This window comes from Alexandromys fortis, unplaced genomic scaffold (assembly GCF_014885135.2).
Source record: "Alexandromys fortis isolate MF-2015 unplaced genomic scaffold, M_Fortis_MF-2015_v1.1 scaffold_233, whole genome shotgun sequence".
NCBI classification, from domain to species: domain Eukaryota; kingdom Metazoa; phylum Chordata; class Mammalia; order Rodentia; family Cricetidae; genus Alexandromys; species Alexandromys fortis.
The window spans coordinates 410,602-424,184 of NW_026068146.1; the positions used below are offsets into that span (position 1 = coordinate 410,602).

At 42.0% G+C, this 13,583-nt stretch overlaps 1 protein-coding gene across 5 annotated transcripts in view; it reads right to left on the reverse strand.

Annotated features, from left to right (window-relative positions):
• The window catches only part of Gng2 (G protein subunit gamma 2), a 97,917-nt gene extending 84,608 nt beyond the window's left edge, over positions 1–13,309 (reverse strand). The window contains exons 1-2 of one of the 5 annotated variants that reach the window (XM_050127033.1): positions 13,291–13,309; positions 13,142–13,178 (exon numbers count right to left, since the gene is read on the reverse strand). The gene's annotated coding sequence lies outside the window, so the exon portion shown is untranslated. Of the gene's footprint in view, positions 1–13,141; positions 13,219–13,290 lie in introns of those variants that run through there. The other 4 variants (XM_050127035.1, XM_050127037.1, XM_050127038.1 and 1 more) reach the window with 4 other exon arrangements.
• Positions 13,310–13,583: the final 274 nt, after the last annotated feature.

Below are 13,583 nucleotides of genomic sequence, written 5' to 3' on the forward strand. Positions count from 1 at the left end.
TTAAAATTTCATAAGTTTTAAACTATGTCACTCTGATTCCCTCAGTCCTGCCCAGGGCACTAATCATCCTTGTACCCAAAGTATCCACCTCGCATACGTGCCTGCCTCTTCAATATTTCCTAGACATCTCGTCGTGAGGTGTTACAGTCAAGCATTCTTCAAGTAGCGTCCTAATGCTTGTTACAACATCGTCATTATTTAATGGACTTTGTCTTATCCTGCAGGCATTTGATTATCTAACATCACCTCAAGATGGTGAATCTTACAAAACTAAAATATTTTGAGAAGACTACACGCCCATACATGCTAAGAGGGCTGAAGGTGTGCACCATGTAACAACAAAGTTCAATGGGAAAACTGTAAAAGTAGTGTGTGTAGCTGTGGGTCCATGTTCTCCTTCTCCCTTCCTTCTGGGTCCTTGTCACAAGCCATCAAGAACAAGAGATCACAAGAACAAGGGAATCATGGAACAATCTGATGGAAGAGCTAGTTCCCCCATATGATCTTGAGCACAGCTAAGCCAGCCCTTGGTCATTCATCTCTGGGTTGTTAAAAAAGAATCTTTTCTAACTTCCTTCAGTCACTGTAAATCAGGTACCTGCTATGTGCAGTTAGTTCAACTAACAATAAACTTAATAAATGATTCTATTCTTACTTTCATTATTCATAATTTATAGTGTTATTACTACCAAATTGTTAATGCTTTCCATAAATTATTTTGATGATGAGTAAAATATTAAGTTAAGGTTTATTGTTATCTTTTTAGAACATACTTATTTTGGACGTTTTTCCACTGTGTGTGCACATGTGTGAATAAGGACAACGCACACCACAATACATGTTGGAAAGTCAGAGGACAACTTGTAGGAGTGGATTCTCTTACCAGCTAAGAGTCCAGGTCAGATCATCAGGTTTGGCAGCGAGTGCTTTTACCTCTCAAGCCATCTTAGTGGCCCAAATTAAACTTTTTATTAATGTTAAGACAACCAAATCAAAGTTTGTGTAATAATTATTTATACTTATGAGAATAAAAATAAATGTATAGTTTAGAATGTAGGAAGCACAAATCATGCACATCTTTATTTCAAGCCTTTTAAATAAGGAAATCTTAATCTAACTCTAAATAAAAACCTGCTTTCAAGAGGAATGTTCTAAAGAATAAAATTGCAGCTGATACACAATAATCATACATGTTGAGAGGATGCCCAGCCTTACAAAGGTGACTTGGGGAAGTGGAGTAGGAGGTCCTTATGTTTATGTGTTGCTTTCATTAGTTGAATAAAGAAACTTCCTTGGCCTTTTGATAGGGCAGAACTTAGGTAGGTGGAGAAGACAACTGAATTCTGGGAGGAAGAAAGCAGAGAGAGAAAGCAGCCATGGAGCTGCCAGGTCAGACATGCTGAATCTTTCCCAGTAAGCCACACCCTCATCGTGATACACAGAAAATAGAAATGAGTTAGATCAAGATGTGAGAGTTAGCCAATAAGAGGATAGAGATAATGGACCAGGCAGTGTTTTAACTAATACAATTTCTGTGTGGTTATTTCGGGTGTAAGCTAGCCTGGCGGCCAGAACAAAGGGCCCCCTCTCCCTACAACAGGAAAGTTCTCTGTGTGTCTTCATGTCTTTGGTTCATGGCTCTGCTTGTTCTTCAGTAGAATCAAAACAAGTGACTTCTACACAAGTCTGCTGACTGAGCCCCAGATCCTCTTGGATGTCCATCAAGCAAGTGTGTACTTTAATTTTGGTTTCCTTAGGAGCAATGACTGACTTAGCAGAACTGTAAGTTTGGTGGTCTCCTTGAAGACACATGGGCCTGCATTGTAAGATGGTTGCTCAATATAAAGGGTTCAGATCCAGTCCATAAATAAAGAAAATATATCAGGTCCAGGTATGAATCAGATCAGAAACATAAAACAGCCTCTCACTGGGTAGAACATGGATGATCACTATAATCTGCAATAATGATACGCCAGAGGCATGGAGTGCCTTTGAGTAGATCATTAGGGCCCTGTGCATTTTACCAGGTTGGCCTTAGAGACTTCTATTAGCTGAAGAAACCATTTGTCCTTTTCTTCCCCAGAGAGTACCAATTGGTCCTTTTCTCCCCTGTGAACTGCAATCCCCAACACTAATATGGCTACTTTGTCTTCAACAGCAAGGAAGGGAGGGGGGAGTCCAGAGTCTCTCCCCTTCCCTTCAGGATGACTGTGTCAGTGTGTTCGAGGGAAACCCCTAAATCCTCTCCCACAGTAGGCAGGCTAACACTGACAGTCAAAGCTCAGAGTTCACAGTTTTTCTATCTTCCCTCTGCAAAAACGTAAGCAAGGCAGCTCAACAGGCCTAATTACCATGGTAACCACAGGCACTATGAGATTATGAGTGTGTTTGTGAAAATGACTCATAAGTTGTTCCCCCAGAAGCCCCAGACACACAGGTTTCTGACTGGTTTATAAAATCCATTTAACGTTTTCTTGCACTTGTGGCTCTTATTAGCATATCTGTTGCTATGAGGAGGGATCCATAAAACCAAACAGGCCCTTCTTGAAGATGAAAAAAAAAGAAGAAAGAAAGAAAAGAAAAGGAAGAAAAAAGAAATGAAGAGTAGAAAGAAAAGAGTGAATCAGTTCCCTCTTTTACCTCAGATTTACAAAGAAATTGACTTGAATTTATCTATGGAAGATAACTATTCTTTCCCTAATTTAAATAATTTAACTATTCATTCCATGAAGTGCTTTTAGAGACTCTGGTGAAATAAAATATTTAATAAGAAATACCAAACAAAATAACCTAAATTGGAGAGCACAAACAGTTACAGAATAATTCAAAATCTTAACGTCAAGGAATTTTAAAGTGAATGTCCCAAGTTAAGTAGTTTATTTTTAAAATTTGAAACATGAAAGAATCTAAACTTCTATTTATGTAATAAGCATCATTTAAGGCCATGTATGAACTATTCATCATTGTTTGTAGCTAGAAAATGACCACACAGCTTAGGAGACTTGTTCCAGACCGAGGCCACGGCCTGGCCTGGCTGTTCCCTTCTCTTTGAACTCTCACAAGGCACCTTTGTGGGTAGAACTCTCCTGGTCTGCTGCTTGCCACACATCCGACATTGGTACAACTACTGACTCCCTCAAAGGATGAGATCTTGGTGGTTTTAGTGTATGGGTTTCCTCTGTGTGAAATGGAAATACACCTTATTTCAAAAAAAAATTAAAATTAAAATTACTTATATAAACTTAATTATCTTCCTCTCTCAGTAACTCCAATGCCACAAAATGCCACAAAATGGGCATTTAAAATCAGCATCTTCTGAATTATATACATGTTTATATAGTCATGTCAATAACCACCCCCACAGTTTAAAAGGAAATCCAAAGTGACTATCAGTGAGAACGGCAAGACTGCACTATATAACAGCCATTGTTATATAGCAAAACCTGATTCTCCTCACTCCACAGTCATTACTGGCCGGGGCATGGGGCTTACTGTCTTTGCAAACCAAAACCCTCGCTACCCTTACACCACTGCCAATGGGCAGGGAATAGGTTTGTGTACTGTTCTTGCAGCATCTTTCAACAAATGACATGCTCCACACTGCTTACCTATCTTGGGCCAATGCTGGGCACTTGGCCACACCTCACAAAAGCAGGTTTGGGCCATGTCAGTCTATTATGAGTAGACTACTGAGAGGAAAACTGGAAGTGGTTATGGATTAGCCCATGGATTCCTAGATAAATAGTTCAAATCTGAGATTAGCACTCCACTAAGTCAGGGCATTGACAGCTCTCTGTTCCAGTCAACTCCAAACTCCAGTGATGAACACTGACTGGAGGGGAATGAGTCCTTCCGCTAGAGATTTACCAAGTAGACCCTGGTTAAACTAAAAGGCACTCTCCTTGAGGTTTGTAGCAATATAAGCTATAGGAATATCTCCATTTCCAGAACAATCACTATAGTTAAGGTATATGACTATAAACACTTTATACCTGTCAGATAAGGGAACTGAGGTAAAGAACGTCTACGTAACTTCCCCAAGTGCTGCTGAGTCCACACTGATCTCCGTTAATTACCTAGCTCCTGAATATTAGCCTTACACTCTTGTTTTTCTACACGGCTGTATTTTGGATTTTTCAAGACAGAACAAAAGATAGATTGGACCAATATATTTTGGCCTAGAAAATCTCACTTTTCTTTACATTTTTTAATTGAAAAAAAACCTTAAAGTTGTTTAATATTAACTTTTGTGTTTAAAGGAGAAAAATAACAATAAAACTGTTAGTGAAGTGACTTAATAATATACATGGATATCAGTGTTCCATAAAAACATTCATGAAGTCTTAAAGAAAAAAATGGAAAACCTCAAAAATGACAGTGACATTTTTGTTTCTATATAATGTTTTTCTTATATGCTCGGCACAGATAAGACAAATACCCTGCTTAAACAGGGCTCTGTTGACATTAGACATTAACTGTACTTTCCTGTTTAAAATGCAAATCTAAGAGTAGGAGGCACTCCATCATCCACAGCAGAAAGAGCCTCCCACTCCCACCTGTGTGCTAGGATAGGAATACACAGAAACACATCTCAGCGGCAGGCCGTCACAACACTGAAATCTCTCCTTGTCCCTATCGCTGTGGCACACCTGAGTAGAAAGCAGGAACGAAGGCAAATGTAGCATTGCTGGAACCACGCACTTGTCCCCAGAAGTAAAGAGTGGAAACCTATTCTCTAAGTAACTTGTAATCAGAAATGCCAGCGATCATTCAGGGCCTCACTTACAGGTGCTGTAATCAACAAAGTACACCCCTTGGGAGAGAAAAAGTCTTCTCATTTAAGTCCAACAGATGAGTCCTTGTCCTCTGAGCTTATTCATTACTCAGCCCAGGCTGGCTTTTATTTAGACCAAATTGATCTGCATGTTCAGTCACAGAGAACCAACATATATGTATATGCAGAAACGCAGGATTAATGTCTAACCTAAGTGCTTTTCCTATTGCCTGTATGGGACATGCCATATTTCTTTCAGGACTATCAGGACTATTCTCTTCAGAAGGTTATTCTTCACCTGTTTTACCTCAGCTTTCTATTCCCGCCCTCTCCCCTGCCTACACACACCCCCACCGACCTGCTTGGAGTTCTTTCTCCATTCTATCTAGAGCACCATCACCAGCAAAATCAAGTTTTGGCTTGTGCATAAGTGGTGAGTGCTTGAGAGAGAGAGAGAGAGAGAGAGAGAGAGAGAGAGAGAGAGAGAGTAGATATGTGTGGAAGTGTGTGCATGTGTGTGTGTGTGTGTATGTTGCTCTCAAAATGGAATGCAGAAAAATAACTCAGGTCAGGCTGCGAGGTTTGGGCCCAGGAGCTATTTGATCTTCAACTCTCTCAGTGCCCTTACTTGCAAAATGAAACTAGTAATAGCAAGATATATTGACAGTCTACCTGAGAGCCATCAACCCCTTTGTTTTTGTTAATAATAGTGGACCTTTTCACAGAGGTTGGGCTGCTCCAAGGCCTCTGGAAGGAAATTCCCAAATTGGACATCCACAGTGGTTCCTTCTGCTTGGTCATGTGTGAGTCAGGAGGGGAATCCAGCTGGAGACATCTTTTTTCCTTTCCTTTTCTTCCTTTTGCAGTGCTATGGAGCACACTGAGATCTTGGGCATACAGGCAAGTGCTCTGTGGTTGAGATGCATCCCCAGACATTTTTTGGTAGAGATGGGATTTGTCCCTGTAGCATCTAATGGCTTTGACTTCACTATGTAACCCATGTTAGCCTCATACTTAAGAAATTCCTGCCCATATCTCCCTAGTATAAAAGTGACTCCACAGGCTTCTTTTCAGCTTTAAAAAGAGGTGCACAAGTGATAGGTATACTTATAATCAGACCTACAATCCCAGCAGTAGGTAGCCTGGGACAGAGGACTGTCACTAGTTTGTGGTCAGTCTGTGCTGCACGATGAACTCTATGACTCTGGTACACTGAGCGAGAAACTGACAGAAAGCAATGCATGAGCCTCATGAAAAGAACTTAGCCCCACAGCTGTACTTGTAGGCAATGAGCCGCTTTAGCAGGCATCTCCACACAGTTAGGAGAGAGGGCCCAGGAGCACATCAGCATGCTGAGGCTACCAGAGCAGGAAGAATAAAAGAGTTCAGCTCATTGAGGACACTGCCCAGCTGCTAAATAACAGACTCTGAATCTTGAGATAAATTTCCCATTGTTTTCACTTAGGCAGCAGCTTTTCCCTCATCTCAAAATATTCTGGCAGAAAAAAACATGTTCATTTCACGTGGTTAATTTAAAGATGAGCTGAAAACAGTAACATTTAAAGTTTAGGGCAAAGACTGAATGCTCCTCAAATGCTGGTTCTCAACTGGTTTGTGAGGGTGGAGCTATTCATCCCTCCTAAAGGAGGAGGTGCTTTATTTGTGTGACTTGAATGATTCCTCTGTAAGAGTTTTGCTGCTTCCCCCAAACACAATTAAAGACAGAAACCACTGCTTTCTCTTCTTTATTCAACTAAGAGATGAGTATCATGCATCTTAGGTTATTTTAAACAAAAAGGATAGTGTTTACTTCAGACAACAAGCCCTGTTGAGTTGATTGCAGTGTAGGAAAAAATCTATAATTAAATGGAGACATCTTCCTGACTGTGCAAATCAATTTAATCTAAATAAAATCTAACCCAGGCCAAATATTCCACAGCACAGCCAAGCATTCTGCCTTGGAACCTGTCTAGGTTGACTGAAAAGTGGCTTCCAGTAGAAGAAAGCCTGTAGATCACCATGTTTCTGTGGGAGGAAGGGCATGTCGCCTCTGGGCTGTCACCTCATCCTTACTGCAGAAAAGTATTTGTGTTTTCTGCTTGAAAGCACTCTGGTACAGCCTTGAACTTCACATGCCTGACTCCTTAGCAACCGAGGTCTTAGCCTCAATGTCACCTCTTCAGAAGCCTTCTAAGATTATCAGAAAGCAAAAAATCAAAAGACCTAAGTCCCCGTCATCACATATACAACCTATATGACGCCACTACCTTTTTCAGCTAACACAACACACAATGGTAGATGATACTTTCTTATACTGTAAATTGGCTCTGCCCATGGTTTCCAATCCTGGGTGACCCTGAGTTCATAGTCTGGGGTGAAGCTGGGACATAGCTTTTATTTTTCTCCTAAAAGCACCCCCTTGTAATTTTTAATGTGCAGGCAGATCTAAGAACCTCCAGTTTATGTGTTTAATTGAGTCTCTCGTAAAACTAGAATTTAAGTTCTAAGAAAAGAAAGAACTGGCCTGTTTTGTACCCTGGCATCTCAAAGGGCAGGTGGCACAGGGCAGACATTGATTTGAGACTTGTGGACAGACTGACTGACTGAATCATAATTACTCCTGCATCTGCCTGTTTGCCCCAGTGGTCTGTGAGAGCCCAGAGAACAAACTCTATGTCTAGTTCACTCTGCATCAAAAGCATGAGTCGCTGAAGAAAGTTCAGTAAATAACTGAATGGTAAGCAAATTCCATTGCTGTGAGGGAAACAGAGACAAAACCCAATGTAGCTGCTATCCTCAAAGTGTTTGCTGTGTGGTTAAAGGGGGAGTGTGTGTACAAGATTAATACACACACCAAAAGGAACTAAATACTGTGGTGTAGGAACAAATATCAGGGAAGAAAAAAGAGGCTGTTGTTTATTTAGGAAGGAGGAGAAGGAACCAAAGAAGGCTTCATGCAATACATAACCACTGACCTGAGCCTAGTTAGAATCTAGCTCCTTGCAGAAGCAGGGCTGTGAAGTGAAATACAGAAGGGGAAGTAGGAGAGCTAATCTAAGGGAAAGAAAAACCACTTCTGTAGCAACCAAGAGGCCTGAATCAAGAGACTGTTATCACCATGGAAACAAATAGAGAGTATCGGGGTTTGCTTCCAATCCCAATTGCAAGAACTATTCAGCTTACTGCTGCTCAGGTTGCTTGCTGAAGAAAATAGGAAGAGTGAGGTTTTCTAAGTAAGAATTGAAAGAGGAGAGTTTTATCCATTAGTAGCCATGGCATTCGGGAAGGAGCAGATTTGAGGTGTAAAAGGGTGGTTGTGAGTGTTGTCTCAGATGTGAGAGTTAAGTTGGATGCTCTAGTGAGTTTACTATGTAAGCTTAGAAATCAGTGAGAGCTCAGAGGGAACTGAGTTGGGGCTGACCCCCACAGCAATGATTAGAACCACAGGAAGGGATGTAAGTTAGCGAGAGGGAAAGAGGATGGGCAGAAGAGTTAGTGGAGCTGGAAGCCTTCAAGTGGAGTAGAGAAAACAAGAGAGTCAAGAAAGGTTATAAAAGTCACTTAGTGGTGCCAGGCATGATGGCAAACACCTGTAATCCCAGTACTCAGAACATGGAGACAGGAGACAGCCTGGACTACACTGTGAGACCCTATCTCAACGGAATAAAGTCAAGGTCAGGAGATTGTATTTATTAAGTTCTGCATGTAAGAAAGCAAACTAAATAAAGATAATAGGGAAACAACCAATTAAGGAATGAAATCTGGAACTGACGAGGTGGATAAACAGTAAAGGTGTTTGTCACCAAGCCTAACAACTTGAATTCAGTTCTTGGAAGACACATGGTAGAAAGAGAACTGACTCCCACAGATCATCCTCAGACCTCAGACCTCCACACATGCATACACACGAGTAAATATAGTAGAAATGATTATTAAAAGAGAAGAAATCCAACATGGAGGAAAGAAACTTATTGTGAGAACTTCATCACTTAAGCAGTAAGAGGAAACATTCTAGAGTGAGACATACCCTCACTTTGAAGGAAAGGCTAAGAAAAGAACACAGAATTAATGGGATTCTGGTCCAGACACTTGTACTCCTATCTCTATTCATATGTTAGAGTCTAAGCCTTAGTGTCATTGCACTGAAGTCAGAGGAAGGGGGACCTGTGCAGAGGTGATCTGGTCATGCATGGGATTGATGCCCTTGGAGAAGTGGGCCTTCCTGAACATAGAGGAAACAAGAAAACAGCGTCTCAGAAGAGCAGGTCCTCACCTAATTCACTGGCACCATGATCCCCAATCTCCAGAATCAAAAACTATGAGAAATGGATTTCTGGAGTTTATAAAAGGCCTGGTCTGTGATAATTTGTTATTGCAGTCTAAATGACCTAAGACAAATGAAGACATAAAGAAAATTTGAAATAAGAATTGAGGAAGCCACCAGGTCTCAGCACTTGGGAGGCAGAGACAGGTGGATCTCTGTGAGTTTAAGGCCAGCCTGGTCTCTATAGAATGAGTTTCAGGACAAGGGCAGGCTCCAAAGCTACAGAGAAACCTTGTCTTGAAAAAGAAAAAAAAATTGAGGAAGCCTCTAACATATGAACATATGTTATAAAAGGGGAGGATTATACCAACTATAAGGAACAAAGTGAGTGAATAATGGCTGGGGCTGTACAGATTTCACTGCGAATGCATGGGACAGAGTGAAAGTGAAATACAAAAAAAAAAATAAGGAAAGAAGGAAGGAAGAAAAAGGAGGGAGGGGGCTGACAGGGTGGCAAAGCACAAGCTGAAGCAGTCAGCCTAGCTTTCAGGCCCTCTCTCCTGCCTCAGAGCCTAGGCACAGAAAAGCTGAACATGAGAGTGAATGCCTGGCCCAACTAGGCCAACAATGGTAGAGGAAGCAGTCAAGGCGCTGACTGGCATTTCAGTCTTCCCACTAAGCACTAGCTCTTCTGCTCATACTTGCCCAGAGATGGAAGGTTCCTTCTGCCTTACTTCAGACCTCTGCAGTAAAACTGCCTCAAAGAAACATGCAATCAAGCCAAGATAACGGAACACCCTGTGCTCTTGATTGTGCTGTTTGTGTAGAGTGTGTATGTTCATATGGAGTCACTTGAGGTTCTATGGCCATAGCCAGGAAAATGCAAACCCAATCACAAAGAGATTCCACTGTCCACCCTAGGAAACAATATGGTGGTACCTCAAAAACTGAACACAGAAACCACAGACTCTACAAACATATATTCATCACAGTGTTGTTTGTAATAGCCAAAAACTTATCCAAGCATTCATCAAAGAATTAATGAACAAATAGCATGTGATAGATATAAGAGATGGAAAGTTATTCAGCTTAAAAAGGAGGAAATTCTGGCATGTGCTACAATAAGGATGAACCTTGGAGACAATATAGAAGATGAATTAAGTTCATTATGAAACACTGCATGATTCCTTCCATATCAGGTTCTCAATCAAATTCATAGAGACAAAGTGCGATGGTGTTTGACAGAGCCTGGGCTACAGGGAAAAAGGAGAGCTACTATGGAATATTACTGATTTTCTGTTTTACAAGATTTAAAAAAGACAGGTTATGGTAGTGCACACCTTTAATCCCAGCACTTGGGAGGCAGAGGCAGGTGGATCTCTGTGAGTTCGAGGCCAGCCTGGTCTACAGAGCAAGTTCCAGGACAGCCAGAGCTACACAGGGAAACCTTGTCTTGAAAAATAAATAAAATAAAAATAAAAAAGAATTCAGGAATGGATGGTAACATAATAGCACAATAATGTGAATGTACTTAACACTACGGAACTTCATGCTTAAATGTGAATAAAATGGGACATTTTGTGTTAAGAATATTCTTTACAATAAAGATATCTCTCTTCCCCCAGTCAGCAACAGAAACCAATACTAAGCTAACGTTTCCTCATGCCACTACAGAACACAATGACAACTCAACTTCTTTTTATAACCACACACAAAAGCAAAGTCTGCATCACATAAAGCCCTGACTATGTGCTGTTATCCCCTTTTCACAAGGAATTAACTACGTTCACAAATGGTTGTACTGAGTCAGGTCATAAGAAGCAGTGGCAGGACCCAGGCAGGCCATTCTGCCTCCAAAACCTGCGTTCTTGGTGCTGTACGCCAGTCCTTTCTTTGCCCCACACTGATCTCTTGTGAACAGGTTTTCTGCTTTTAGATTTAAAAGTCGGCCCTGCCTTCTGAAGCAGGCAAAAAAAAAAATATTCAATTAAGCTCATCACTATATACCCATCACACGAGGCCCAGGGCCAGCCATAAAACAAGGAGGCATGCTTCCATTCAATCACTGACCGTATGTCAGAAAGAGGGGAGAAAAAAAAGCACATATTATTAAAATTTCAGTGTTTGTCCACTGCTTCTAGAGCCACCAAATATCCGGAGCAAAAGAATGCCTGCTAGTATTCTATACAGGCAGAGGACTGGGAATAGTCTCATTGTGTATTGGAGAGGCAAGCCCATCTGTTTCTTGCTTAAGAAAGATCCCTGCCTTCATCCTTACCCATCTGCTGCTCTGCACTCACGTTTTGCCTCAAGCTGGAATTTCACAATTAAGGAAGTGTTCGGTGCTGTGCAGAAAACAGGCGCCTCTTAGTTGTTCTCAGAAAGGTAGCAGGGGGCCCCTTGACTGTACTCTGCCTACTATGAGACACGGGGTGGGGGTAGGGTGGGAGGGTGAGTGAAGTGTAACACATTTTCTAGACATCCCCGAACAAAGCCGGGTGTTGGCATCATCTGGGGAACACGGGCTGTCGATGATCAGGGTAGAGAGAATGTCCTCCAAAAAGCCCAGAGGCCCAGCTCCCTGCTTCATTTAAAGACACCAGGCTGAGTCTAGCCTTGGCCCCATCCAGGAGATCGGCTTTTACCTTAGGATGCAGTGGGGACTGTGGAACCCTGACACGACTCGCTTTGATTAAATTCAAGGAATCCTTCCCAAGAGCCCCGTGGTTACAGCAACTCCTACACATACTCAGGAAAATATAAATTTATTTCTTCAGTGTCCATGAAAGCTTCCTGTCTCAGAAAATGCACTGCTACTCCACAAAGTCTGGGAAACTAAATTAATTTCATAAAGATAACAAAACAAAGCAGAATCCCAACCATATGGCTCCTTCAACTGACAATAGTGTTATCCCAAAAGTACATACTTTCTCCGTGGGGATACTTGGTTATTTAAAAATGTATTTTAATAATTCATGAGTGCCATTTTATTGTCTTCACTCTACCACCCGAGCTTCCTTCTTTGTTTTTTAAAAATTTTCTCTTTTCATTATATAAAGAAAGTAAAAAAAAAATTATTTTCACCAGTGCTCTCTTGTGCTTAGCCACACACTTTCTGTTGGAAATATTTTTAAATTATGCCACAGTTTATTAAACTGTTTGTCCTATATATTCTGCCAAAGTAAACTAGCAATCTCAGTTCAAGCCCATTAGACCTCTTTATTGCACTTTTACGGGTATCCACAAACACGAACGAGTTTCCAGTCCCAGCCTCGTTATCAGCATCCACTACTCAGGGAAAATGCAGAATAAAAATTGTGCCCTGGTTATATTACTTCAGTGTACAGCATACACAGACAAGGAGACACTTTGATATTATCTCTGTCGCTTTGATCTAGAGATGAATAAATACAGGCATAGAACCCTATATTCACACACCGGTATCCGATTTGGGGCAAGTTACCATCTCTAGTCAGTCCATGATCCTTTGAACGAGGATGCAACTTTAGGGTAAGACCTAGCTGGCTCTGAGGTTACCCTGCAAGCAGCTGCACAGAGCAAAGAGAGGAAGACACTGGTTCCTTAGTGGTAAATAATGCCTGCCCCTCACTCGCGAAATCTGAGCTTTGGTTGGGAAAAAAAAAAATCTATATACAAAGGACCCAAACTCCCCAAAGCCAAAGCACAGCCATAATGTTGCAAAGAAATATATGAATGTGCTTAACGTCTTTCACTACTTACACCCCAAAGCAAGGGACCGCCACGCTCGGATGCCCAGACTGCAGCTTCACAGCCCAGCTGGCTGCAACTCAATCCTGCCTGGCAGCCGGGCTAGCTAAGCAAACCACTTCTTACATCCATCGTGTTTTCCCAAACACTGAGGGTGGTTCCCCACACCCTAAACAAAATGTTTCACAAATCTGAACATCCTTCTTGGGAAAATAAATAAATGAATAAAACTAAAAGCCCCATCTGAGCCACTTTCCCAAAAGCCTGAAACAATGTCCGTCCCTCGATTCCCGAAGAAATCCGCCCTAAACACAGGCACGGTCATTTTATCTCTATTCAAAAGGAGCTACGTGATAAAAAAACGTGTCCTTTACCTTGCTTGGCTCCGGAGGCTTGGTTAGAGAGCAGCTTCTTCTGGCGGAGCGGATGGGTGGTGAGTTTGGCCCGCCCAGTCCAGCCCAGCCCAGCCCAGCCCAGCCCAGCCCCCGCACAGCCCAGCCTCGCCGTAGTAGGAGTTGCCCACCGAACGGCGTCGAGTGTCTGTGTAGCAGCCACCGCAGCCCAGGCGTGAGTCTCCACCCAGCTTTGTCTTCAATCATAATTTCTACAGGAAGCAGCGCATCTCCCACTTCCTCCTCTCTTAGTATCGGGTAGCAAGCCAGCTTTATTGTTTGTCTCTCACTCCACTTCAGGGCTTCTTCTAAGTGATTTTGCCTACTACTGAGGGTAATTTGGCTCTAATCCCCTGAACTCCTTTGTTCCAGCGCCCCTCCACCCCCACCTCCCTACTCGCTGTCTTCTTTCCCTGACTCATCC